The sequence below is a fragment of the Dasypus novemcinctus genome, chromosome 6 (assembly GCF_030445035.2).
Source record: "Dasypus novemcinctus isolate mDasNov1 chromosome 6, mDasNov1.1.hap2, whole genome shotgun sequence".
Lineage (NCBI taxonomy): Eukaryota > Metazoa > Chordata > Mammalia > Cingulata > Dasypodidae > Dasypus > Dasypus novemcinctus.
The window spans coordinates 29,470,928-29,497,811 of record NC_080678.1 but is presented as its reverse complement, the minus strand read 5'-3'; the positions used below and the strand labels follow the sequence as shown (position 1 = coordinate 29,497,811).

Here is a 26,884-nt window from a genome sequence, read left to right as displayed (position 1 = left end):
CCTCCCAGGTCCCAGATCTCAGAGGGCAAAGACCTGGGTCATTGGAACTACAGGCTGAGAAGGTCAGTTGGCATTAGTTGGCCATAATATCTATACTTTTGGCATGCTTAGAACTACATTTAGAATCAATAGGAATTTACTATAAAAATCTCACAGGACCTAAAAAAAAACACAATGTATTATTGTAGTTATGAGCAGAATCACTGCTATCAGACAAAATGAGAGAATAGCCTTGATCCAAAAAAGCATCTGGAAATAGCCTATATCTGTCACTGCAATATCATGCAGGACAAATCCAACATCCCAAAAATGCCCCCATATTATACCTATTCTTCCCTCTTCCATCCCTCAGAACCTTTAGTGACTACTGCCTTCACATCAGTGATAAAAGTTCTTCCATTGCCAGAATAATAATAGGTCTATAGTCGAATAATAATAAGTCTATTTTAGTCCATTGTTTATTCCTCAATCTTGAGGATTTTAGGATGGTGATGCCCACTCTGGTTCTAATTGAGAGAGGCAGATGGGTGTAGCCATCTTTCTTGTAGTTGCAGACACTCTCTGTTCCTTGGCATGAGTATTATCAATCATCATCTTAGTTGTCCTGGATGGGAAAAAGAATTAGCATACACAAAGGACCCACTGTTTACAAATGCTGTCTTAAATTTAATCAACTGCCCCATGAGCTGTTATTATCCCCATTTCACAGATGAAAAACCTGAAGCTCAGAAGATTAAGTGACAGATGCCATTAATTTGCAGATGCAGAGTTCAAAGCCAGTTCTGCTTGATTCCCATTTCTGGGTTTTTTCCATCCCATCCAGTGGCACAAGAGATGTGCATCCTGGCCTTGCTCTGTTCCTAACTGGCCATTGGAGTGACTATGGGCAGGGTATTCTTTGTCTCTGGGTCCTCAGAAAATCTCTGAGGTCTCTTCAAGCAATGAGGTCCTCACATTCTGCCCAAATAGGCAGTATAGCACATACCCAACAAAGGGGTAGAAATTAGACCTGCCTGCTTGGAAGGTTTCAGTTTCCCTTAAGAGAGCCTTTAATTCTAGAAAAAAATGATAGGGAGACTTACAAAAGTCTTCCCCCAAATTGGTTGGCTTAGATTTGACTGTAGACCTCCAAGACCAGGATGTGTTCTGTTGCAAGTATGTGTGGGGAGGGGGAGGAGAGAGAGGGATGCTCTCTAGATACCATCTAACTGTCTAAGCTTTGAAGCTCTGTCCTGTGGCAAACACAAGAAGCATCACCCCTAATTCACTCAGACAAGCAATTCTAAATTGTTGGGTCTTTAATTTCAACTTTAAAATGGGTAAAGGACTTACACACTGATTTGAGTCTCATGGAAAACAAAGGATAAATCAGACATAAAAATGTTTTGAGAGGATAACATGATCTAGAACATGTAAGGTACAAGACTACAACTAGAAGGGAAAATATTTCCAATATAAGAAAAGAACAATTATGTCATTTATTTTGATAATTTATGCTGTCCACATTAATATTCTCTCTGAGTAACTTTTTGTGGTGCATACACACTCACAGACATATACACACAACAGAGAAAATAATCTATGATAAGTATATCTGTATTTAAAGAAATTTCTCAAGGTTTGGCCCAAAACACCTGACAAGAAAAACCTGGCAAACTTATTTTAAAAATAAAAATCCCTGGACTTTACTTGAATTAGAATTGAAATCTTGGGGTATGGAATTAATAGAAAACTTTTAAAATGAATGCCCCAAGTGATTCTTTGTTCCCAGAACACAAAGTAAGCAATGCTGTAGCATCTCCTACTATAGATACTGAAATCCTTAGGATGAAGTAAAGGATAAATTTACATAGATGATTTTTCTACTTAATCTGAGCCCTTGGGAAAGCTCTGAGACCTAACATATGAGGAATAGAAGATGCTGGCTTTGTGGTGTATTATAGGTTTATTTCAGGGCACAGAAATAATAATACCAGTAGGCATTCTTGTATTTTCCTGCCACTTGGGGTGGGAAGGTGTGGTGGAAAATAGGGAATTAATCCAGAGCTTTTATGGGTTCTAGTTCCTCTACTTCTCATTAAGTATAAAGCTATTGCATCATCTGAAATTGACAGCCCAAAATGGATCTTTAAAAAGTAAATGAAATAACAATAAAGCCTCACGTTATCTCAAATCTCCTCTATTACCTCCTTATCAGACTGTAACAAATAAACTGCCCCCATCCAACTTCTGCACAGCCAGCATTGAAGAGAATAATCTGAATGCACTTGACATTAAAAGTTGCTAACCTAACTTTTTAAGCTTAACGTAAGGTAGGAATGGGAGGGGTAATGCTCCCATGTGTATCAGGAGTAGGAGTGAAACTATGTAAATCAGGGACTCCTAACATTTCACCCCATAAAAGCTTCCTCATTATTCCAGGTCTGCAGAACCAGGACTCTTCAAGCAGGCAAGAGCCAACCATGTGGTATATATACAGTATTACTGGAGTCCCCCAGAATATCAGCCTTTCACTAGAAGCAATAGGGAAACACAGTGGTTAAGAGTATGGGCTCTGTAATCATACTAGCTGGTACTGATTCCCAGATCGACCATTACTAGATGGGTAATCATGGGCAAATGAGTCTCAATTTCCTCCTCTGTAAAATAGAGAATATAGTAGTAAATGCTTAATAGAGTCTACAAATTTTAATATAACTTGGATGATTTTGATTGGAAAAGTACTGGGCAGCCCTTATTAAAGTGTTTAGTTCAGTTGCAATAATGGGTGATGGGGGAAGTGTCCTATTTTCCGTGGAATCATGATAGTGTCCTTCTTTGTCCAGGATTAGTGACCTTAAAATAAGGGCTTAGACCAAAAAATGACTGCTCACTCATTTAAAAACACATACCATCTCATCCCAATCTGAATAAATATTTTTTCCACTTTTAAACATGTGTCCAATAAAATATAGTCACACGGATATGACAAGTTCTTATAATGTGATCCATACCTAAATGCATAAACCAAGGCTTACATTTTCCTATTTAACTTGCACATATAAAACCTGTAATCTAGGCCAAGAACTATATGAAGGAGAGCTAATCCAGGAAAAGGGATGATGCCTTCTTGACATTAACTCATTTAATTTATATTTACAACCTCTGTGAATTAGACATCATTACCATTTTTGTAAGTGAGGAAATGAGGTTTAGAAAGATAAATTTCCCAAAGCCATTCTGCTAGTTCATGTCAAATTGGGATTTCAGCACATATTTATCTAATCCAAACTCCCATATTCTTTAAACTCAATGACCATCATGATATATATTTCTTCATAAACATAAGTACACATACATACACACTTCCTAAGTGAGACAGTGAGAGTAATAAAAGGTAAATAGATATCAAGTTGTCTACATAGGGTGGACTAAGAGGTGATCTATTAATTATTAATATTAGTGCTAAACGATGATTACTTCCCCTATTCATTGTCACTAGAGCATGATGTAGGGAAAATTATTTGATGTTTCATGCAGGTGCCCACTAAGCCCTGCTAGGTACTGCATGGCATTGACTTCTCTTCTTCCTGAATCAGGAGGGCTGGGCATAGGAAAGAGCTATTGTGATCATGACACTTTATTAAGTAAACACATCCCATTTCACTGCTGTCAAATCCTCACTGGAGGTATAAAGTTTGCTGCAGGAGAACAATCAGGTTTCCCTGATAGTGAGGAGCAGAAAATAAACAAGATTCTCCTATAGGGATTTGAAAGGTTTAATGTCTATAAGCAGAGGGATGTGGGTATGGATATATTGTCCTCAGCTTCTTCCTTCTGAGATTTCGTGTTGATCTGTGGATCAGAGCCTGACCTCATAAACACTTCAAGTCCTTGCTTGATGTGTCCTACTCACTAGAACTTTTACATATAATATTTGACAAATCAGTACATTCTGATTGTTAAAAAAAATAGATAGAGCAAAATGTCTGGCTGCCATATCTTCTTTTATCTACCCAGTTTGTTTTTCTCCTGTAGTTCAATCACTGCTACTATTTTCTATGAACTATTTTGGAATTTCTTTATATAAACATAAACATATATGAATACAAGTAGTCATTTTCCACTTCATAAAAGACGACATGCTACACAATAGCCTGTACTTTATTCTTCCATTTAATGATACACCTTGGAGATTTTTTTTCAGTACATAAAGAATTTTGCTAGTTTTTATTATTATATATTATTATTCCCGTTAATACTATTACTATTACTTTTAATAGGGGTGCAATATTACATTTGTATGAACACTAATTTACTTAGCCAGATCCTATTAATGAACATATGGGTTATTTTCAGTCTTTTGGTGTTGCCAACAACACTGCAGTAAATAGTCTTGTATACACAGCATTTGGCCAGGGAAATACTTTATGTCAGATTGCTGAATAAAGAATAGAGTGTACGTGATTTTGAAAAATATTTATAAAATTTTAAAATATATAAATAGTCGAACTTTGAAAAACAATGCCTCCATATGAGGTCATCATATAGAGAAGGCCACAGAGAGAGAAGCTCCTAGAAGAGCAAGAAATCAGAAGTCAGGAGAACCCAGAGAAGAAAGGAGAAGACATTACCATGTGCTTTAACATGTGAAGAAAAGTTGAGGACCAAGGATCACTGATAGCCAGCCCCAGAACATCAGACTTCTGCAGGAAGCAATGTCTTGCAGATGTCTCATTTTTTGGATTTTTCCTAGCTTCAAGCCATGAGCAAATAAATTCCCAGTATTTAAACAACCCCATTGTATGGAATTTATTTTAGCAGCTGGGAAACTAAAATAGTTGCTGGTATTGGAAAATGGGGTGCTGCTATGACAAATATCTAAAAGGGCTTTAGAATTGAGTAATGGATTGAGGATGAAAGAAATGTAGGTACTTGATAGAAAAAGTTTAGATTGCTTTGAAGAGACAGTCAGTAAAAATATGGACATGAAAGATGCTTAGGATGAGGCCTAAAGAGTGTGGCTAAACATGGATCCAGTTAGCCATTTAAAAGTAGAAGTGAGAACTGGAAATACAGTTATCCAGGAAGAACCTGTAGAAAGTTCTATTGTCTAATGGTAGGCATTTGTTTGAACAAAGCCAACAAGCCTTTTGCAAAATTTGTATGAGCAGAACCACTTCCTGTGGTTCCAACTCATTGACTGCATTTGATTTTCCTCTGCTTGTAATGACCCCAGTCATATGGATTAAGGCCTACTCTGATTCAGTTTGGCTTCATCTAAAGGCTCTATGATGATCCCTTTTATAAATAAATCCATACTCACAAGACTGGGATTAGAATTTGAATATGTCTTCTGGGGAACATGATTCAATCTACCATAACTCTCTTTGAAATATTGGCCTAACATTTAACTGCATAAGTGAAGAGTAAAAACTTGTGAGGCCTGGCAGAAAACAGCTACTGGGACTGTGAGTCAGTAGAGGTGTTGGGAAATGCTGGTGTTCTGAGTAGATCAATCTCACTGCCCACTCCAGTCTGTCATTTAGAATCCAAAAATGTTAAGAGAAGTGCCACTTAGCCCCAACATAACAAAGCCTAAGATACAGCTTTGACAGGATCAAGCTGCTCTGTAAGTAACTTAAACAACTGCAAGAAAGAAAAAAACAAAACAAAACAATACTTTTTAAAGGAAAACAGCAAACAGAATCTCAACAATGTAGCATCCACAATTTCAAACATAAAATAAAAATATGAAAAATAAGAAAAAGCAAAAAAGTGTGACACATTGCCATGAGAAGTAACAGTCAAGAGAAATATACCCAGGGATGATATAGATGTTGGAATTAACAGATAAGAAATTTAAGACAGGTATCATTAATAAGTTCAAGTGTTTAAAGGAAAATAGGCTATTAATGAACTGCACATTAAACATATCTAATAACTCTTACAATGATAAGCCACTAACTGAAGATTATAATATGTGAAACAATAAATTCATTCTATTTGATATTAAGTATTGCATTCCATAAACATCAATTAGTTCAAGGTATTTGGCAATGTTAATCATAGCATCCATGTATTTATTTCCCCGTGTTTCCAGCTATTCTATAAATAATTGAGGGATAGTTTAACATATCAATTTATGATTCTATCTGAGCCTCCTCTTGACATAGAGGTGCAATGGACACAACCAATCCAATGTCCACATAGAAGAGGTGGCATTGGATTGGGAAAAGTGGACATGGTGGCTGATGGGTATGGGGAAAGGCAGGAAGAGATGAGAGGTGGAGGCATCTTTGGGATATGGAGTTGCCCTGGATGGTGCTTCAGAGGCAATCACCGGACATTGTAAATCCTCACAGGGCCCACTGGATGGAATGGAGGAGACTATGGGCCATGATGTGGACCATTGACTATGAGGTGCAGAGGTGCCCAAAGATGTACTTACCAAATCCAATGGATGTGTCATGATGATGGGAATGAGTGTTGCTGGGGGGGGGGGGGGAGAGGAGGGGTGGGGGGGTGGGGTTGAATGGGACTTCACATATATATTTTTAATGTAATATTATTACAAAGTCAATAAATAAAAAAAATAAAAAATAAAAATAAATAAAGCCTATAGTATCCCTTAAAAAAAAATTTATGATTCTAAATATTTACTTATCCTTTAAATATGTCAGTCATTGCCTTATGTAATTGAATCTCTGCTATTACACACATACACATTTGACTTTCTACCTGGTGAAGCCATGCTTTTATCATTAAATATTCTTTTTAATCTGATAGTGCTCTTTAATTTGAAACCTATTTTGTTTTTAATATATATTGTTCAGTTATTTTGTTTACAATTTGCATGCTATAACTTTCTATCCATTGGCCATTAGCATATCTCTACCTTTATATTTAATGTATATCACGCGTAGACAGTACAAAGTTGTCTCTTAACTTCCATCATTCTAATTATGTTTGCTATTCAACTAGAGTTTTTATACCATTACTAATAATGGTATAAATGTTTGAATGTATGACTACTGTTTCCATTTACTATGCATTTCTCTTTATACTGTTGGAGATTTGGGCCTGAAGAGTATCAAGAATGAAAGAAAGAGAAAAAGGAGAGTGAAAGAAAGAAAAAGAAAGAAAGAACAAGAGAGAGCTGGGATCAGGGGGTCTGTGAGTAGAGACTCATCAGACAACTTTATTGCTCACAAGCGGCTCTATATATACCCCAGTCCACGTGGGTAGAAGCAGCAACATGCAGTTAACCATCAAAATTACTCAGTCTAAGGAATTCAGAAAATCTTATCTCAAGGTACAAAGTTTAAGGGTTCTATTTAGTACACAAGTGTTTTCTGCTCATCTTTTCTTTCAGCCTTTCACAGCTTTATCCTGTTTGCCAGAACTCTTAACTACCGCATTCCTTAGGTTGCAAGGGTAGCCATGGAAACAGCAAATCTCTCTTTGAGAGAGCACTGTGCTTCAGTTTCCAACATTTCCCCATTTGTTTTAGTCAAGGTGACCTGCCTGTCTTAGGTTGCCCTCCTCTGAGTCATACCCATCATTGACTACTGGGAAGTTATTGAAGTGCTTTTGCTAGCACCAGATTATTCACATGTCCCATGGCTGTTACGCTTTGCTTCGAAAGCACTGTCTGGCACAGGTGAGAATCATGAGCAACAGAAAAAAATATGATTAGCCCTATTCCTAAAGCTGACAGGAAATGCTGTGATTTCCACCAATTAATTGTGTTAAATTTTAACAAATTTAAATTATGCAATTGATCTCCAATATATAACACAGCTGATTCCAAATCATTAACTCGATTATTTAACTGCTCATCTATATGCTCTTGACTATGCCACAAATCTCTAGCATTTTTATGCCAATTATGTACATATAATTGTGTTTGTACTTTCATGTAAAGCTACTGCAGCAGTAGCAGCAGCTGTAATTATTCCAATCAGTCCCAAAATGCTTACAATAAGCAGTCCAATAAAGTGTTTAGTCTGTTTCAAGAATTCTTATGTAGCAATAATTGACTTTCAGGAGACGACTGCCAAATCCACGTCATTCTCACCAGTATCCAGATGCCTTTTCTTCTTCTGGGCATCACTATCCCTATTGTTCTTCATTGATGTTTGCCTTTTCAGTGGAGCCACTTTGACTCTTCTCAGGTTTCAGTGGTAGGGCCCTAGATCTTCACAAAGGCATCTGCATCAACAGTCCTAAAAGGGATGTTAGAGGAGTGGGCAGGGACATGACAGTCACCTGTTACTACTAGCAGGTATCCTGGATGTTTTGTCATAATCTGAGGGTGATTTATAACAGTCCATCATTTCTGTCTTGCTTTTAGTATTTGCAATCCACCCCTGGATAGAGATGGCAGTCTTTAGAGTGACCAGACACTATTGGGTTAAGTCTTTCTCTTTTAGCAGGGCCTTCCATGCTGCACACAATTGCTTTTTTATATTTTGCTTTTGGCCTTTTTTTTCAGAATTGTGATTAAAACCCAAGGGGTACTTGTTTAGAATCTTGCTTTTGCCACAAACTCCACCCAAAGCCAATATTGGTGGCTTGCTACATCCAATTCATAGGCTAAGTTAATGTCCACAATTTACCTTCCTTTTATTATTATTTAAAGCAGCTTGCTGGAGGTTTTCCTACTTCTATGAAGGACTTTTCCCAATTAATACATACAATGGTTTTAATATTTGAGCTAAGTGAGGGATGAAAGATTTTCAGTATTCCACCAGTATTACAAACTAAAAACATTGTGCTTTATCAATTACAGCAGAGGTTATAGTTTTGTTTTACCCAACTGAACAACATTGAAGAATTTGTTAGAGCAGCAGGGACCCCACAGCCCAGCCTGTCCCAACTGTCTGCCCACCCCAGGCTCTCAAGATAAGATACCATTGTTTCTGCTGTTTATTTTAATTTTGAAAAAAGGATTACTGGTCAACGTAATGTCATCAGTAGGGTTTTAGCCACAGATTTCTTCTACACAGACAGATTATTATCACCATGCCAGGACAGATGGTTGGGCTATGCACACAGCCTTGGGGAAGCACTGCAAAAGTCTATTGTTGACTTTCCTACAGGTAGGAGAATACAGGCTTAGCATGTTTTAAAACAAAGTGATAGTGACATAGTTGGATACTATTTTGCAAGAAACTAGCAGTATTTGGGACTGCTGCATACTACAGTGTTGTTACTTTAATTTATGATAAGAGGTTGTTTCTTTTTATAATAAATTAAATCATAATTAACTACATTGTACTTCTGTGTAATATTATGCTGAAATATTGGTAAATTTATACACTCTTAAGTATTAATATGAACCTTTTACTCATACAACTTTAATTAACAGAGGGTTAAAAAATCCTGTTAATTTTATAACACTTTTACACACCTTTCACTTATAACATATTAGATGAACATTCAAGTATTACTTTAAATTTTCTTTCATGGTAAAAGAACAAATCTCTTGTAATTAGTTTGAAATAAAAAGCTACTTTTCAGGATTTGATTTTTAGAAAGCAGGTTTGAACATTATGTTCCTTTCAAAGAAATAAGACCTTTTCTTTGTCAAACACTGAGGAAATGATGAGGTTAAAGCACAAGAAGCTATTTTGATAACAGACTTTCTTTGTATACTGATTATTCAGGATAGAAATTTTTCATAGACATTTACCAAAACAGACTAACAACTTGAAAGACTTTGAGAAAGAACAAAATGTTTAACTTTGCATTAGTATACTACTTGATACTAAAGCTTTTAAAATTTTTTAGATAGACCTATCAAATTTTATTTAACTTTAACCTATAAAAATTCCTTTTTCATGAACCTTTTACACTTTCTGTATTTATTCAGGTTTAGTCCCGCATTTTACCTTTTCTTAGTAACCAATTATTTTATTTTAGGACAAAATTATTTTCTGTTTTCTTAATAATAAAAACACATTCCATACATCTCACATACATAAGTTACTGAAACAATTTTGGAAACTATTTTCAGGCAAACTTCTTCTAACATATAATTACCATCAACACTAAACAAACTTTTTAAAATAATGAACTTTTCTTCCCTTTAAATACTTAGTAGCATGCAATACTAGAAACAGTCTTTTAGAAGCAAGTTGGCAAGGGAGGCTGGATGCTGACAAATTTTCCTGTTATAAAATTACCTTTTATTATTATTATTATCAATTCAGTTTTTGCTTAATAATGATTTTTTGGAATTAGACACTTAAATACCTTAATTTAAACAATGCCCATTAAACTTCTTATAATTATTTATAAGCATGTAGACTATATTATTTTTAAGACAAAATTTTACCTTCACAGAACACATTCCCTTACCCATAGTTACAATACCCTCTATAACTTACCACATGCATTCAAGTTCCGTTCTGCATATGTTCTTTCTGATTTTATGAAGACCAGCTGTCTTATTTTAGGACAAAATACACTTTTTAAAACAAATTTATTTATCAACTTTTAGTTAGCACTTCTACAAAATTTTACCTTTCAAAATATTTATTCAAGTTTTATGTCCTTTATTTCATGAAGAAAAATAAACTACTCATTTCAATTTAGGCAAGAACCATTTTTTTATGAAGAGACATAGTAATTTCATTAATTAAGACTTACAATTTTTATCACTGTAGAGATTCCATTAACATTTAAACTGAAGCATTAATATAAGTGCTTATTTAATTTTTGGCCATTTGAATAGAGTTCTTTTAGAAATTTTTATTTATTAATTTATATTACTTTTTTAAAAGATTTGTTTATTTATTTATTTCTCTTCCCTCCCCCCCCCCACCCCAGTTGTCTGTTCTCTGTATCTATTTGCTGCGTCTTCTTTGTCTGCTTCTGTTGTTGTTAGGGATATGGGAATCTGTCCAGAGGTATCAAAATATACACTGACATTGAACAAAGAGCCAAACACAAAACAATTATAGCACATTAACAGAAACGTACAGTTTACAATTGACTCGTAATTCTTACTTTCTTACTTTTTTGGTATAGCTGTTTTTAAGTTCTCCATCATATCACATCTTAGATCTTACTGCTTTTAAGATTTTTTCTGGAATCCATGTTGTCTGTAACATGCAAGCTTGTGCTTGGAAACACTTTTATTAGTTATCAGCAATCAGTTAAGATAACTTGAGCAGCGTAAATGTAATTAAGCTCTTATTTAGCAGTTTAGACAGACTGTTAACACACATTTTTGGATTACTACTCCGTAAGACTATACTGAGATTTGAAGTTCAGGAGTAAACTATTGATTTAAAACCGAAAATTCCTTTTAACACCTTGATAAAAATTTTGTACTAGTTTTATTATCTTGGTTAAATAGGCCCAATCAGAATTAGGGAAACAAAACAGAACACCAGTGTTGCCATGTTTTTCTCCTTTTCCAGCAGTTTAATTCTATTAACTCCCACCAGCCCACAGCTACATTATTATGTAGACAGCAGGGACAGAGTTCCTGCCAGAATAATTTCCTTATCTTAGTTAACACTTTAACAGAGACTTTTCTTACAAGCCTGATTTCACTAACAAGGACTTTATTTAGTATTTTTGCCTGTTTTAAATCTTTCAGTAGTTTAAAAGGTATTGGTTCATGATGGAACTCAGCACCTCCCTGAGGATTATTAGCATCTGATGGGGTTGGTTGTGATATCTTTTTAACATAGGGTAAAGCATCTGCCATATCTGAAAAAAATTCCAGGTGCTGAGGTTGGGGCAGCTATAGGCGGCTCACCAGGTGCAGTAGGTTGAACTGGATATAAGCTAGGATAAGCGCCTGGATGATGATATATAGAGATTGGATATTTCATTAGAGCAGACAGTTATTTTCTTATCTATAAAAGGATTAGTACTAGGATTAGGCATAAAGCCAGGAGACTCTCCTCTGCTTTTTGGTTCAGAATGTAGTTCTTTCAAATGGCCCTCCACTTTCTGTTTGTCTATGGGTTTTGAAAACATATTAATTTCTTCTTAGTCATCTTCCTCTGATTGTAAAGGATCTAAGGTGGCAGCAATTTGCTGGCACAGAGCTCACACAAATAAAAGGAATGGATTCCCCTCTTTGAAATGCTGTCCTTAAAGCTTTCATTACTCGCTTCTACTGTTTCAAAATTAAGATATTATGCCCCTGAGGCTGGAGCAAGCAACAATGCTTTTGTATTAAAGCAAACAATTCTAGTAATTGATAGCTTTTTACAGGCACCCCATTAACTTTCAAGAAAGTTTTTAACACTTGCAAATATTCTTCCACAAGTCCGGTTTGATTATCCATTACCCTGATGACTTCGGGGAAATGTTACTTACCAAAAAGAAGACTAGAGTCACACTGCTTTGGACGTCATTCACGACCCTCGTAGGAGTCCTTTCCTGGGGGAGGGGAAGGAAAGGAAGAGAGAGCAAGCTGGGATTAGGGGACCTGCAAGTAGAGACTCATCAGACAACTTTATTGCTCACAAGGGGCTCTATATATATACCCCAGTCCATGTGGTAGAAGCAGCAGCATGCAGTTAACCATCAACATTACTCATAGTCTAAGGAATTTAAAAAATCCTATCTCAAGGTACAAAGTTTAAGGGTTCTATTTACTACACAAATGTTATCTGCTCATCTTTTCTTTCAGCCTTTCACAGCTTTATTCTCTTTGGCGGAAACTCTTAATTACCGCATTCCTTAGGTTGCAAGCGTAGCCATGGAAACTGCAAATCTCTCCTTGAGAGATCACTGTGCTTCAGTTTCCAACACACACCTCTGTTTTTTCTTATCTGTTTCACTCTCTTACCTTTTGCTTTATTTGAATAATTGTTAAAATTTAATTTAATTTGTTTTTATCCATGCCCATTTGCACTATTTTAGAAAATAATTTCTCTAGAGCATACAATATTTTAAAAGATTCTTCACGATTTTCTTACAGTTAATATTATACCCCTTCAACTAAAATGTATAAACATTGTAACCATATAGGTCATTTCCCATCCCTTCTTCTACAATTTCATACATACTACATCTATGAACTCAAGCTGTCTTGTAAGCAACTTAAATCTCAGACCAGTTATTTTATCCTTAACTGGACTATCTGTAGTGTACTATACATTTGTACCTTTCAGGAGCAGAAATTTAAGCACAGTTTATAAATATAGCTTTGTTCTTCCTCTTCTTCCTCTGACTCTCCACCTCTAAGAATTTTCCCCCACTTTCCAGTGGCTATGAGCTAAGGTTATCCCCCAAAACATATGCATATGTGTGTGCATGTGTATCTGTGTGTGTGTATGTACACATTGTCCAGAATTTACAATTGTTTTCAAGAAGGTTAGTCCAATAAGAGCTTACTCCATCACACCAAAAGGGAAAGTCCCTCCATTTCTTTCATCTTTATTTACATATTGGCAAATCTAAAATTATAAACTATAGACAAATTGACAAACTGTAAATTGTACCCCCTTTGTTCAACTGGCTGTGAGAGAGTTGGCAACTATAAATGAAATGGCTCTGGTAATGCATACCCCATTTCCACAGGAAGGACAATTCATCTGTGGCAAGTGAAAAATATGACTATGAATATTCAGTTGCTAAATTTAAATGTCAATTATGAATATAAAGAATCAGAGCATCCAAAGGCATTTGCGATCAATGCTTACCCCTGCATTCATGGGTAAGGAAGCTCACTTATAAATTTCAGCCTGTGGTGTAGCAAAGGAGGAAGATGTGCGTGTTCTGGATAGGATGTCAAAAGTATTCCATGCACCTTCTACCTTCTCTTCCTGTCCATCATAATTAATATTCCAATTCAAAATTGATTAGAATTTTATTTAGATCACATATTCATAATAGTTTTAGTAAATTGAATTACCATTATAGATTTTTAAAATGTATTCACGACTACATATTTTCCAGGATTTTCCGCAAGGAATAAGTTAGGCAAATATCCCAGGTATCCAGTCGTGCACTCCATGACTTTTATTGAAAACCTTGTTATTGCCTTTCCCTCCAATCCCCCAGCATGTTCATGAGTTAATACTGACGGTGGAGGTCACCTCAACAGCCTCCCTCTGACAACACTGCCTATCAAGGTGGAAGAAATACCATGGTCTTTGGCATAATATTGCCTAGCTAGCAATATGACATATAAAATCAAATTAAGCGCATAACAAACTTACCAGCTTTGGGTACTTTGCAGGTACTTCAGTATGCCAAGGTTAGATGAGTCTTGTTTGTTCAAGGTACTGAGGAGGGACCTGGTCAATTTTCATTGTCAAACACACACATGCACACATACTCACACACTCACATACATGACAAGAAACCTCTTTAATATAGGGCCAATGCCTTCCTTATATCATTTCAGAAGAGATAATGACAGATTTCTGAGCAAGCACATGTACAGTTCCTTGATTTTCCTTTCCATATTCTAAATTTTGTCACTGAACTGATTTTCACAAAACAGAGTCTTAATTATGTTACTTCCCTTCCCTAACCAAACATGGTTAATGTCTACCTCCAAAACCTTCAACCAAGTCTCTTTATGATTTGGCCCTGTGCTACCTCTCTAGGTTAATCTTTCCTTCTTCTCCTATCCTTCATAATAACAAAACTTAGAAAAGATATAAATGTCCATTAGTAGGGTTAGATAAATTATTACACAATGATACAACAGAATCCCATGCAGAGTTTTGATTTTTTAATGAGGAATTGTTCCATATGGAATTATCTCTAAAATACATTGTTAACTGACATACAGTAACTATGTATTTCTCTGAAAGTGGGTGAAATTGATATCTGCTAAAGAATACAAAAACAAACAAACAAACAACATTGATTTCCTCTAGGGAAGAAAACTGGATAACTGGAATTTGAGGTAAGAAGTGAGAGGTAGAATTTTCACTTCCTATCTTTTGCACCTATTAATCTTGAACAATGTAAATGCATTATCTATTCAGATATAATATGATTCAATGTAATTTTAAAATTGAGTTTAATATGGATCACTGATTCCTTATATTACCATATTTGAACAACACTTCTCTCAGTAGGTCCTGAAAGGAAGATTCAAATGTTTGAAATGCAAGGGCAGAAGATGCCTGTGAAATTGTCAGCCAACTTAACCAGGAGGGAAACAAAGGGAAAGAAAGACAATATGAGTACATGTGTCCACATCACAGTGGGGATTTCTTTCCTACAGTTGGAAGGCATCAGGAAGTCACTCTATGGACACATCTCCTTTTATTTCAGTAAGAAATAATGAAGTTACTCCAGTTTGCTGGACTTACACAGGTCAGCTAACAGGGAGGTAAAGATGGTCAACCACCACACCAGAGAACCAAGAGTGCCTACAACTCTAAGCAGGAGAAGTGCATTCATCAGTCATGTGGGATCTAAGCCCCTCTCAATGTAGAGGTGGAGTGGACATCACCAACTCAGGGTCCATAGTATGGAGGAATAAAATATGGATTAGAGTGAAGTTACTGGTATTCTACTGTAGAACTATTGTGACTAGTAATGGAAGAAACTGTAGCATTGATGTGGAGAAAGTGGCCATGGTAGTTGCCGAAGGCAGAGAGACAGAAGAAGAAATGAGATGTGGGGGCATTTTCGGGATTTGGAGTTGTCCTAAATGATATTTCAGGGACAGATGCTGGACATTATATATCCTGCCATAACCCACTGAATGTACTGGGGAAGAGTGTAAACTACAATGTAAACTATTATCCATGTGGTGCAGCAGTGCTCCAAAATATTCACCAAATGCAATGAATGTGCCACAATAAGGAAAGAGGTTGTTGATGTGGGAGGAGTGGGTGAGGTAGGGTGTGGGCCATGTGGGAACCTCTTAAATTTTTTAGTGTAACATCTTTTTGTGATCTATGTATCTTTTTTTTAAAAAGACAATTTAATAAGAAAGAAAAAAAAGAAAATACAAATAAAAAAAGAAATAATGAAGTTAAAGGCAATGTTAAAAATTAATTTAAACCATATATTTTAAAGAGAATGAATCTTTTTTTCTCCTTAAAGATGCTTTCACTATTTTAGAACAGCCAGCAAAAAAGTTCCTGACAAAGTATATATATCTATATAAAGAGAGAGAGAGTCAGTGTCAATGCCTTTTCAAGAATAGATTTTTAAAGAATTTTTTTCTTAGTGTCTCGATCTTTGTTAATACAAGTTAACAGAAATGGAGGTATGTGCCCCAAAAAAAAAAAAAATGAAATGGTGTCTGTGAAGCCAAAAAAATTGAAACAAATAACGTACTTAACTGAATCATGCCATCAGATTGACAAATTTCAGATCTGTCATAAACTTTAAGGGTGGTCTCCTGATTTCACTTTAGCTAGGAGATTTTCTTAAACACTTTAATTTTCATTTCTAGGAAAATTAATTTCTCACATGTATTGAATACTAGAAGTGACAAAGGATTATATGAAGATCACATTACTTATTTCAATGATTAGAATATGATTTCAAATATCCTGTACTTTAACTATCCTGAAATTGAAGACAGTCATTTGAGAGTAATAATTTTATCTCCACCAAAAAATTCTAAAGAAAAGTGTCATGCAGCTATTTTGCCTCATAAACAATCACAGCCACTTCACCATAGAGATGTATTTGAATTTAAATACTTGCCCTAGAAATTGCCAATTATCATGCAAGGAAGACAGTGAGTCACTTGAATATTCAAACCAAATAACAAAAGTCATAAAGCTTAAAATAAAAAGAGGAAAATTTTGAGAACTCACCACAAAGTGGTCTTTGTTCTTCACATAGATTATTTTATGAATCATCCTATTCATGAAATTATTATTTTATACCTAATGAAGGCTTTATTTTGGCTAGTCTTAAATCTCTGAAAATCCTTGACCTCTTCAAATGGTCTTCAGTGAACACCCTGAAAAAGCTTCTGAGGACAACAAACCCCAGTCAATTTCTAGGAATAACAGAAAGTCTTCATTCTCTTTCCACGTTGGAAAAGACAAAAGTTATCAGTATTCCCCATAGAAGATCTGCTCTACAAATACCTGTTTGCCCTCTGGAAGAGTCCACACTTCAGATCAGCAATACGGAACATCTCTGATGAGAGCAACTCTAGGATCTGGGAGGAGAAGAGAAAATGATGACAATGTTTTATTTTCTGAATGCATTTGGGACAACAGGCAGGTCTCAGTGGCTATTGTCTGCTGTTACTCATCCTTATGAACAGCTGGCTTAAGCATTCATGGCACTGCAGTGATGCCTAAGAGTCAGATACAGGTAAGGAAGCCTACATCTAGTGACCTCAACATTGTATTACAATTGTACCTATTCCCCTTGACTGTGCTTGCTCATTTTCTTAGTTACTTGTTTTCACATCTAGAGCTTGACCCATTGTTTTTTCATAATCCTTTGGGGCTTCTTCCTCTTTTGTTTAATTCATAGTCTTTAATGGCCTGAATGTCTTATATCTTGAATTTCTCACATTCTCATGGGATACATTCCATACTCTTTCAAAACAAGTAAGAAAATCAGTGAGTAGAAGAGATTGACTAGAAATGACAGACTGAGCCTTGGTGTGTTACCCATCTCCCAAAATCTCATGGTACTTCCAGGAAGCAAAGCAGTAACAATGTTCTAGAAACTAATAAGTTACATTTGTAGATCAGAAATAAAGAATATCTGAAATACAGCAACAGAAGAAATCAGAAAAGCAACCAGGGAAACCAAAAAAGAAGACTGCTCTGAATGTGATCAAATGACCAAGAATCACATTGTGATGGTTAATTTCATGTGTCAACTTGACTATGTTATGATGGTCAGTTGTTTGGTCAAGTAAACACTGGGATTTGCATGAATTTATTGCATCTAAGGCTGATGGCATCTACAACCAACAAAGCAGATTTCCCACCGCAATGAGAGGAGTCTCCTCAACCACTCAGTTGAAGGTCATAAGGACTACAACTGAGTCAGTTCCTACCTCTATTTAAGCCAGCCAGCTTCACCTTGGGATTTCAACCTAACCTTCATTGAAGCTTCCAACTTTTGGCCTATCTTAAGGAATTTGGACTTGCCAACCCCCAATGACATGAACCAATTTCTATAATAAATCTCTTAATAGTTACATATATGTCTGAGCATGTGTATGTGTGTTCCGTCTGGAGAACCCTAACATATAACAATGGCTAAGTACATTGAGAATTACGAACAAAAATCAGAACTTCATGAGAAGAAAACAAAATAATTCATATAGAAGTAGACTAATGAGAACAAATGGCCAAAGATGTTAAAATAAAGAAAATCAATAATCTCAGAAGAAAAGAGGGATATTGATTGTATCCAATTAAATGAAACAAAAGATCATAAATCTTCTATTTCTGAATGTTACAAGAAAGAATTGAGAATTGAGGGAATTGGTTGATCAAACCCCTAAAAATTGAATCTATAAGGTAAAATCCAAGGTAAGAATGACAGTATTCAAAATTCACATTGATGTTGATGGTAAGACTACAAATTGGTCAAATTTTCAAAATCTCTAATGTACAATTTGGAAACTGAGGTATCAAAGGATTATTTCCTGGTCCAATTTCACTCAGCTGGGAGGTGAGTGGACAAATATATAATAAGGCAGAGCAGTGCAACTCTAGAACCTGATCATCTAACCACTGTGAATATGAATGCCCATATCTACTCCTTGGGGTGCCATTTGCTGGGGATAGAACTAAGCCAGCCCATATCCCCCAGTGCAGCACTGTTACTATTCTTATCTATTTTTGCAAATCTGAACACACCTGGGTTCTTGAATATTAACCCTGTAATTCTTGAGTCAGAGGAAACGGATTTTCCTTTGAATACTGAAGCATTGTAGAGACAGGTGACAAGAAGTGTTGCTTCAGGTATTGGAGTACAGTCACAAACTCAGGTCAAAACCAGACTCTATCTCCATCATATGAGATTATTATTGTTTTCTATTCAGCAGCAGCAAGAAAGACCATGAGAGGAGTTGTTAGCAGTAGGGGAGAATGCCAAACATTGTAAAATCAATAGTTATAACAAAATATTTACTAAACTCTGTTTATTACATCCATTTTAAAACACACCTGGCAACATTTGACTACTGAATTCAGCATTTATGATATTTCACTGAGCTATAATCTCATTTCCTCCAATGTAACATTCCCAGAAAAAGGGGCTTTAATTTTACCATGGGTGTCTTCTTTTTTTGCATTTCGAACAACCAGGGTTCGATAAATTATTTGGTAAGAATTGGTTAACCACCTAAGCACCCCTGCCCACAGAACAACTTTGATTTAAGTAAAAGTATTTTTTGATAAATTAGTTCTGCCTGCATGATTTATCACCTAAACATGGAACTGCCCTACAATTGCATGATACTAGGCCTGGTTTGCATTTGGACTTTGTATTGCAGGCTGAGGGAATAAAGGTAAAAGTTATAAATTATTTCCAATTAGAGGTTAGGAAAGAGTTAGGTTGGTGTAATCTGATAGTATATGGCTCAAATAACAGAAAATAAAGTAAAGCAATAAAGATACATAAACTTTACTTGGATCTGCATTTATGTAAGTTATCTGTGTCTGCTGAATCAAAGGAAAAATAGCATTAGAGTTAACTGAGCTTAAACTCTCAACCAAACTGTAGCTTCTCAATTCATAAACCTAGTTCAAAGGGGCCACAGTTTGCTTGGATCAGTCAGCTTAGCATTAAGCAGAGGTAAATATAAGGTTTTGGTGAACAGGCAGAAAATGGTATAGCTGAAAGCATACTGAGCGTACCTCCAAATCAGCTTCCAGGAAGCCTTAAATTTATGTTTATAAATACGAGTATATAAGCCTTAGATTACTCTATCAGCTCATGGGTCTCTATGGCACATGAAATCTTAGGTTTAAATATATCAGTTCAGACTGTGACATAATTGTTAGCCTGGTCAAGGAAGGACAGCCAAAGGCTTTTTAATGCAGCCTACCAGGATCAATTTGGAAACCCAAATACATAATGCAAACTCCAGGATACATACTCATTTATTCATTCCATTAAATATGCTTTGAAAATACTCTTTGTGCCTGATACTATGCTAGTCACTTGGATTATAGTTTTAAGTAATAACAGGACTCTTTCAAGTGCAGGTTGAATTTCAGTTTAATTCAGGGAAACTATTATTAAAGTCATAATGGTAATAGTAATAATGAATTAATAGATATTGTGCTTCCAAAAATAGAGACAATTGGAAATTATGTCTCTCCTGTTAGAAGTACATAAAAACATCCAGAACATATTTCTTGCCAAGAAAAGTCATCGTGAAAATGAACAAGCCTCTATATCTAATACCATTTTACGAAAAATAAAAGGAAAGAGAGCAACATGTTGAACAACACCATGGTGATGCATTCAGCAAAATTCAGACTGTAGGAGACTTTATAGGGCAAATGATCTAAGTTTCTTCCAAAAACTGACAACTCACAGTAAGGGTAATCAAAACATTTACAGTGCAAACCCTGTGCCCCATGGTTTGGGATATTTTTTAAGCCTTATTTGTGAGTTCCTTTGTAAGTATCTGCAGGTCATAAAGAGTGTGTCAAATGAATCTCCTTGGAGGAGCATGTCTGCAATATAAACCTACACCTGTGCTCCTGGAGAAAGATGGCTGCAGTCAAGACCCTCCATGTAAAGATATGTGATGGCAAGTCTAGCAAGTCTGGGAACCACGTATTGTGTCCCTCCAGAGGTGAAGGCAAACTACAGCTGAAAGGCTGTTGAAATAGGCACTGAATAACATATTAGTCAAACTTATAATAGCAAAATATTTACTTGATAGGATAGAGTCAGCAATTTCAATAATATTGGGGATTGGGTTGAGGGTCTTACTAGAAGAGCCCTCAGTACAAAGGTTGATATAATCCACCATGAAGTACCATTTTGCCTGTTCTTAACCTGAAATGAGGTTTGAGAACAGGCAAAATGAGGCGTCAAGTGGAGAAGCAGTAGGGATCATAACCCCTTTACTAATGAGGCTTATATAATAAATTTTAATCCTTGAAGAACCTGTTTTAATTTACATTGTGTCATATTAACTATTTTACCTTGGGGGGTCTCTGGGGTTCCTTTTTGTCAAGCCAATTTGTAATTGTCGGAGGCTTAGTGTAAGTTTATTTTATTATTCATCAGGTCATAGCATCCATACCCAAGATGGGATATTTTTGGGCAATGGATGCTATGATTACAGGAAATTTAGGAAAGTGATAGTTAAGGTGAGACATATCTATTTACTTTCTATTTTATATTTGGTTACTCCCCTGAGATTCTAGGGGATACCATGTTTAAATTTAGTGGGATCCCTAGAATAACTGCAGTTTGATCCACAGAATTTATTAAGCCCAAGATGGCTTGCCAGTTGGTGTATTTCAGCAGATGCTGAAGCTAATTCAGAACATTTGCTGTCCAGAGCAATAACCAATCAACATCCTTTTAGATTTTGGTTGCATAAATTGTTTCAGTAAATTTTGATTTTCAAGTGTGTCAAGCTGTGACCTTTGTTTCAGTTTTGTTTTTTTGTTTCCTTTCCCTATGTCCAGGTTCTTTCTTTCCTTTCTTTCTTCCTCCCCACCCCCCACCTTTTTGTTGGTCACTGGATATACTTCATGGGGTCCTCATACCCTGCTCATGTTTATAAATTTCTTCCTTCATATAACCTCACATCAGTATTGTAAAGGTTATGGGCCTCCCCTAAGGCAATGGTTACTTAATAGGGTTTAAGGACCTCGGGCTTCAGGTTGGGGTTGAATTATTTCCTTCTCTGTGCTCAGGGACTGGGGTACCATGGTGTTTTCTGTTTTCTGTTTTACTGGGCTTTAATAACCTTGAGGCTAAGGCTCTTTGTTGAAATAAAACAGGCCTACAAAGTTAGAAACCTGAGGATTGATATCTTTGTCTGCTTTAGCCCAGCATTTTCCCATCATTCGGGCTTCCCCCAACCTTTTTTTTTTTCTTTCTGTTTTCAGTTTCTAGCAATATAAATTTGAGGATATCAGTTTCTATCACAAACTGATCATTCATAGTGCGAATCTTCTGGGAAAAGTGAATGTCTACTAAGCTACTAAGCTAGGCAGTTGTCCTTTTCCTCAAGGGAACATTAGTCAATCTCCCCAGGATTGGGGACCACATCCAGTAAGGCCATTTTTCCATGTCCTGGTTGGGTTATCAAGCCCTAGTGATCACAAAATAAGCCCTTTGGTATACTGGTAAACAGCATTGCTGCAAAGCACTGGCTAGGGATTTTGTATTAGGAGAACAATTAACTACCAAATCCTCCTTGGCCTCCTCCCCCACTGTAATAGTGTGCCAAAGGGGTGCCGATGCAAGTATGAGAAATCTGTTGGCTTTTATGAAGATATTTATTTGGGGTATTTATCTGGGGTAAAAGCTTACAGTCCCAAGGCCATGAAAAGTACAGTTCAAGGTACCACAAGAGGAACTTTCTCACCAACATCAGCTGCCACATGTTGAAGCAAGATAGTGTGGGTGATCTCTGCCTGGTTTCACTCCTCTCTGGGCTTTCTCTTCCTCTGAGGAGGAATAGTGGTCAATAGCAGCAAGAGAAGCAGCAGCACAAGGGCTGAATAAGCCATTTTGAACAAGAGCTGTTCTTAACGCTTCCCTTGCTGAATCCGGGTCTCTATCTTTCTGCAACTGGGACTTGGAGCTGCCCTGGATGGTGCTTCAGGGGTAATCACCGGACATTATAAATCCTCACAGGGCCCACTGGATGGAATGGGGGAGAGTATGGGCCATGATGTGGACCATTGACCATGAGGTGCAGAGGTGCCCAGAGACGTACTTACCAAATGCAATGGATGTGTCATGATGATGGGAATGAGTGTTGCTGAGGGGGGAGTGGTGGGGTAGGGGTGGTGGGGTTGAAGGGGTCCTCATATATTTTTTTGTAATGGAATATTTTTACAAAATCAATTTTAAAAAATTAAAAAAAAAAAGAGTTATGTCCAGGAGATCGCTCTTATGTATCAATTTCTAATCACCAGGCTAGATGCAGTACACTGTGATCTTTATCTTCAAAAGCTCTAGCCAGACCTCCAGCAAGTAGGACTAAAATGCTGGCTGGTTCCGAATCTGGGTTATCATTGTCCCCAACTTCTATCAGCCAGTCGCCCCCCCTTCACTCCCTGCACAGACTTGTCAATGGTCTCACTACCTCAGACTATTTGGAAGGAGTCCCAGAGACTACCTGCTAGACACAGTCTGAACAGACTGCACATTATAGAAAATAGTCAAGTAATAGTTGCTCTGGCCTTGGGGGTCAAAAGTCAGAAAAGGGGGGTTCCCACTTTAGGGTGGGAAGAGATGGCAAGAGACAGAATGTGGGGCAAGTTAGAGGGTAAACTGGCCAGCAATAGGCAGTTCCATCCCAGACAGTCCTTGCTACTCTAAGGGAGCAATTAATTAGCAACAAAGCAGTGAATTAAAGCTGCCCAAGTGTCCCCATCATGATTGGGCTATCCTGATGCCAATTGCTATGTCCACCTCCTTTTTATCCCACTGGTAAGAGAAGGACTTCTTCCCTAGTGATCTTGGGATGGGTGAACACATGAAACCCAACACAGGACAGCTAAGAATGACAGAAGTTTACAGTCACATACACTCACAGGAGAGGGGAGGAGGGCACCATACTCCACACAGGGCCATAGGGGAGTGGCACTCAAGAGGATAGTGAACAAGCAGAGGCCACGGGAGGCAGATTTTATATTAAAAGAGGGGAGGTTCACACTAATGTCTGCAGGAGGATGGGATTGGTTTGTTTGAATCATTTTGCAAGCTGGCAGGGAACTGAAACTCATTAGGTTGAAGATTGGTTGGAGAGCAACAGGCTCGGCTAAATAGGAAAACTAGCCAGGTAGAAGCCTCTCTCACTGGGTGGCAGGCATACCTGACAAGAGCAGGGAAAATTTGGGGTAGGTTTTGGGGGTACTATGAGGCTCAAAGATGCCAAAGCAGCACATTTAAATTTTTGGCCTTGAAATATAGAGGAAGCATTACCCCTGGGGAAGATAAAATTTGGAGCCTCCACAGTTCTCCTACACACAATGACTGGATTCCAATGAAAATAGTGCTTGAAAAGAAGGGAACAAAATACACACATAAAAAGACACACAGATGGCTTACATAGGTGGACTTAGCATATAAGGAATCTAAGATAACCATGACTAATATGTAGAAGAAAATAGAGGATAGTTGGACCAAATGGGTAAAATATTGAAAATTTCAATAGAGAACTGTTCTCCATAATCTAAAGAAGAATTAAATGGGTATTTTAGAACTGAACAAACAAAATATTGAAAAAATAAAACTCAATGAATAAATTGAATAGGAAAGACCAAGAGAAGATAGGATCAGTAAATGTGAATTTAGAACAACAGAAACTTTCCCAACTGAAGCACATAAAGAAAAATTGTGTATAAAAGATAGAGTGGAAAAAACATGTGGAACAAATTAAGGTACAGGGTACACTACTAATGAAAATATACTCAAAGAATATTATAAACAGCTTTGTGCCAATAAAATTGACACTATATAAAATGGTCAAATCATTGAGAAACACAACTTGTCAAAATTGACAAATGAAGAAATTTTTTAAATGGCATAGCCTTATGCCTATCAAAGAAATTAAATACATAACTAAAAAACTTTAAACAAAACAACAACAAAAATTTCTGGATCAGATGGATGACAGAGGAAATTTTACCTAAATTTAAAGAAGAAATAATACCATTTGTTCCACTTACTCTTTCCAGAAGAGGGAATAAAAGAACTAGTCCCAACTGATTTTATGAGGTCAGCATATTACTCATTACCATATCTAATGATGTCATGATAATGATAATATATAAGTGGTATCTCTGATAATTATAGAAGCAAAAATGCTGAATTAAACAGTATAAATCAATAATAGCATATAATACTTCAATATGATTAAGGGGTTTTTATTACAAGTATTCAAGTTTGTTTTCTCATTAGAAAACTGTCAGTTTAATCAACTGCATTGACAAAATAAAGGGTAAATATATAATCATCACAATAAATACAGAAAAATAATTTGATGAAATTCAGCACCTACTTTTATAAAAATGCTCAGCATACTTAAAGGAAAATTTCTTCATGTGATAAAAGTAACTACAGAATCTACTTTAAGTATTACAGCCAATGGTGAAATATTGAAAATGTCCTTTGAGATTGAAAGCAGAATTAGGAAATAAAAGATGCAGAGATTTAAAAGTAAGTCGGTTATGTACCCTACTATGTGTCTTGAACCTAGCACCATGTCTGGCACATAGAAGATTTGCAATAATTAATTAATGTTCAAATATTACTTGTCTGGGCCTTGGAGATGATATTTAAGGAGAAAATATGGGTAATATTTTTCCCCATTAAAACACCAAATAGATTATTATAAGCTGTTTAATTGCTTATTTTACATATCAAATAAAACCCAAAGAATTACATTAAAGAATGATGAACCCAGGAGAAGAGGGGTGAAGTAACTCTAAAATGTATACCTTTCATATCCTATGATGAATGTAGCTGCAAATAAACTTTAAAAAAAAAAACAGTTTAAAAGCCCAATAGCAGGGATGAAGAACAAAATTATATGAGAAAATAGTTTTCCCAAGGTGGCAGGAACCAATTTTCTAGCAACCAGAATGGAGATGCAGAATTATCTCCATCATAAGGGCTATTAAACTATTCCAGCATAATATTGCTAACAAAAGACATGTATCAGGAATAGGAGACAGCTTCTCCTAAAATTTATTTCACTAAGTTGCTGACCTGACTAACACTCCTCACATATAATATAGTAGAGAACAGATCACAGATTACAGTGATGGTTGCCCAGAGCTCATGAGAGAAAATAACTTTCCGTGGCTGAAAATTACTCTAGCCTTCCTTGGGAAACTTCATCCAACTCTAATTTCATTTTTAGTATGACATTCATGATCTAAAACGTATTTATAAGAGCCACCTGGCATTTACATACCTTTGATTTTGGGAATTTTTTTATTGCTAAATTTTAATTTGTTTTTCACAATAATTTTTAGAGATCCCTCCCTCTGTTTATTTTTTTCCTTCAGGAAATTTTGAAAAGGAGTGCTCAGGTACTGCAGACAGGGAACTAAGCATTGAACAGAGCCTGGCAGGTCACCTGGGATGACTATTTCAGACTACAAACTCTCGCCCTCTACAGTGGTCAGGAATAGATCCAGAAATGACTGCCATGACCTCCCTTCTGCTCTCTCTTCTTTTACTCTTGTTGACTACAATCTATTTTCTACTCAATAGCCAGGGTTAAATTTTTAAATCAAATCTCAGCTTAAATTGCTGCAATGAGTATCTTCTTGCCACAAAGAACAAAACTGTGAGTTCATGCTATGTTCGACACACTCTTCATGAACTGACTGCTTATCTGGCCAGGGTGACTTCTAAACATTTGGAAAGAGTGAGCTCCCTATATGCCTAGATAGTCATGGGCTAAGAGACTTTCTTGGGAAATTGACCAGCAGGCCACCAAAGCAGACTTTCCCATGAGCACTGCCCTCCATCTCTATGTTCCTCTGGCCCAAATCCAGAATAAATTTTCATTTTCGTGTGTTTTGGTTTGGTTTGTTTTTCTCCCTGTAGCTAGAATTATCTCTGGCACCAAAGGCTCTGAGATTAAAGTGGAACTTATTTCACATCTGAGAGTTCTGGGAGGAGTTTAGTTTTTACTCTGGGATGCTGGTATTAGATGCATATTTTAACTTCTTTGATCTCAGTATCAAAAATTATACAAAATAGGCCAAATTTTAAATCAAGCAGGCTCACAGAGGCATAATAGGAA

The 26,884-nt window shown here is 36.4% G+C and overlaps 1 long non-coding RNA gene across 2 annotated transcripts in view; it reads right to left on the bottom strand.

Annotated features, from left to right (window-relative positions):
• The window catches only part of LOC139439216 (uncharacterized), a 298,744-nt gene that overhangs the window by 101,130 nt on the left and 170,730 nt on the right, over window positions 1-26,884 (bottom strand). The window contains exons 3-4 of one of the 2 annotated variants that reach the window (XR_011648997.1): window positions 17,031-17,104; window positions 12,325-12,387 (exon numbers count right to left, since the gene is read on the bottom strand). This is a non-coding gene — a long non-coding RNA (uncharacterized lncRNA). Of the gene's footprint in view, window positions 1-12,324; window positions 12,435-17,030; window positions 17,105-26,884 lie in introns of those variants that run through there. The other variant, XR_011648998.1, reaches the window with a different exon arrangement.